The sequence below is a fragment of the Micropterus dolomieu genome, linkage group LG16, assembly GCF_021292245.1.
Source record: "Micropterus dolomieu isolate WLL.071019.BEF.003 ecotype Adirondacks linkage group LG16, ASM2129224v1, whole genome shotgun sequence".
Lineage (NCBI taxonomy): Eukaryota > Metazoa > Chordata > Actinopteri > Centrarchiformes > Centrarchidae > Micropterus > Micropterus dolomieu.
The window spans coordinates 756,751-759,680 of record NC_060165.1 but is presented as its reverse complement, the minus strand read 5'-3'; positions in this window follow the sequence as shown (position 1 = coordinate 759,680).

The following is a 2,930-nucleotide window of genomic DNA, read 5'->3' as shown; positions in this document are numbered from 1 at the left end:
GAAACGTGCGGCGGGGGCTGCTTCGTTAAAGGTCACTTTCTGTTGCCAGCAGGTGGCGCTATGACTGTGGGTGAATGTCGGCATGTACATGTGTTCAGGGCGGGACTCTCATCCTACATGTACACTTTGGTCCGGATGTGAGCATGTACACTGAAGTTACGACAACTTCCGTGTCATGGCGAAGAGTTGATCTTTGACGCTACGCCACGGACACGCCCATTGACGAAAACTTGCAAATAGCACAACTTTTCATCTTCAATGCCTTTAGAAGGCACGGCAGAAATTTGAGGTCGGTCGGACTAAATCCCTAGGAGGAGTTCGTTAAAGTACGAAGTGTGTAAATCATCCAAAATTTGACGTAAAATTCAAAATGGCCGACTTCCTGTTGGGTTTAGGCTATGGCTCCAAGAGACTTTTTTGTGCGTCTGGACAAGATACACGTACCACAGAAAATTCGTGCACGTAGGTGAAACGTGCGGCGGGGGCTGCTTCGTTAAAGGTCACTTTCTGTTGCCAGCAGGTGGCGCTATGACTGTGGGTGAATGTCGGCATGTACATGTGTTCAGGGCGGGACTCTCATCCTACATGTACACTTTGGTCCGGATGTGAGCATGTACACATGTTTGCAAATTTTGGTGAGTTTTCGAGTATGTTTAGGCTTAGATAATCCGAGCAAATTCAATAGGGACCTCGCACGGTCGTGCTCGGGCCCTAAATATATAATCCGAGCAAATTCAATAGGGACCTCGCACGGTCGTGCTCGGGCCCTAAATATAATCCGAGCAAATTCAATAGGGACCTCGCACGGTCGTGCTCGGGCCCTAATTAAACTAGTGCGGTATGAGTTGTAACAATTAGTTACACCCTGGCTAGATAAGATATGTATAGTAATTTAATTCTAATATGCCAAACTAAATGCAATGCCATGGGGAAAAGGAGTTGGGCGTCGGTTTGTCTTTCCTTGTCCCAGTAACAGTTGTTATGCCGAGTTCACGTGCCCGCCGAGAATTTCATGCACCTCCAAGTAGGCTACTGTTTAAAAACGCTATAATATTCTTTGTGGGGTTCATCAATGGTTAGGGTTAGGGTTGATTCAAATTATGAAGTATATATTTTATGAACATATAGCGTAATCAATATTTTATTACACTTAATAGAAGTAGAATTCCTTGAGATTCAGCAAAAATATGTGATGATAACTGCATTTGATCAATGGACACAGCAAAGTGTCTGAAAAGGACCTTAAGACGTGGATGCATAATTCGGCAGAACAGATGCCGAGATTTACCATTTAGCATCTACCTTTTTTCTCAACATACATCTACCGTTATCTCCCGCGAGGAGCGTGCAATTCTCAGCAGGCATGCAGAACTCTGCACAACACTATAAGTTGTAAGTTAGTTGAATGTGCGTTAGCATTTTGAATGTTTCCATCCACATAACTAATGTTACAACAGTGGAGCCACGCCGACACACAGACACTGTCTCCATCTGATATACAACACTCTTTCTGGTGTTGTAACGTTAACAGACCAGGAACCTGCAGGTGGCCTATCAGCTCCGCCGTTTCATTCCAGCTGACTCGTACGCCGATCCGCTTGTTGTGCTAACCTCAGCACCACTGCCCAACTTATTCACATCTCTTTCCTTCTGAGGCAACAAGCTAATGTTAGCTTGTTAGTAGCACAGTGAGAGACGTTTTGTTTTCTTTCCTAACAACTGACTGACTCACGGCAGAGCTTGTGCACTCGAACATTGACATAAACAGTATTTGTTGTATAACATCCAAGTCTATAGACTTGGACCGGCATCTCCTGTGCAGCCAGGAAAGGGTGGGGGCTGGGTGACTGTCCGAAGGAGGAATAGTCGTAAGCAAGTCCACAGGGCACCATCAACCTGTTCACGTTTCTAACAGATTTTCCCCACTCAGCGACACACCCGCTGAGAAACCAACTCTGATCATTGGCAGCTCCATTTTGAGAAACGTGAAGTTAGCGAAGCCAGCCGCCATAGTTAAGTGCATCCCTGGGGCCAGAGCGGGCGACATTGAATCTTATTTGAAACTGCTGGCTAAGGATAAACGTAAATACAGTAAGATTGTTATTCACGTCGGCGGTAATGACTCCCGGTTACGCCAATCGGAGGTCACTAAGATTAATGTTGAGTCGGTGTGTACATATGCAAAAACAATGTCGGACACCGTAGTTTTCTCTGGACCCCTGCCAAATCTGACCAGTGATGACATGTATAGCCGCATGTCGTCATTCCGCCGCTGGTTGTCGAGGTGGTGTCCAGCAAACGATGTGGGCTTTGTTGATCATTGGCAGACTTTCTGGGGAAGACCTGGTCTGATCCGGAGACGGCATCCATCCCACTTGGGAAGGAGCAGCTCTCATTTCTAGAAATCTGGCCAAGTTTATTAGTGGACCAAATCCATGACAACCCAGAGTTGAGACCAGGAGGCAGATTCGCAGTTTAACACACTTCTCTGCCCTTCTTTTTCAGCAGTTACCCACCCAAAACCCTACGCAGAGTCGCAGTCTAACACACTTCTCTGCTCCTCCATTTCAGGAGTTACTTAGTGAAAATCCTATAGTGACGGTGTCTGTCCCCCGACCATTGAAATTATTTAAAAAGGTAAACAGAAGAGGAGCTGTGCATAAAAACCTCATAAAAATTAAAACCACAAGAGCAATAGTGCAAACGAATAGGAGAGTTAAATGTGGACTCTTAAACATCAGATCTCTCTCTTCTAAAGGTGTACTAGTAAATGAACTAATATCAGATTATGAAATTGATTTATTTTGTCTTACTGAAACCTGGCTGGGTGATGGAGAATATGTTAGCCTAAATGAATCCACCCCTCCCAGTCATATTAATACTCACATTCCTCGAGGCACAGGCCGAGGAGGTGGAGTTGCAGCTATCTT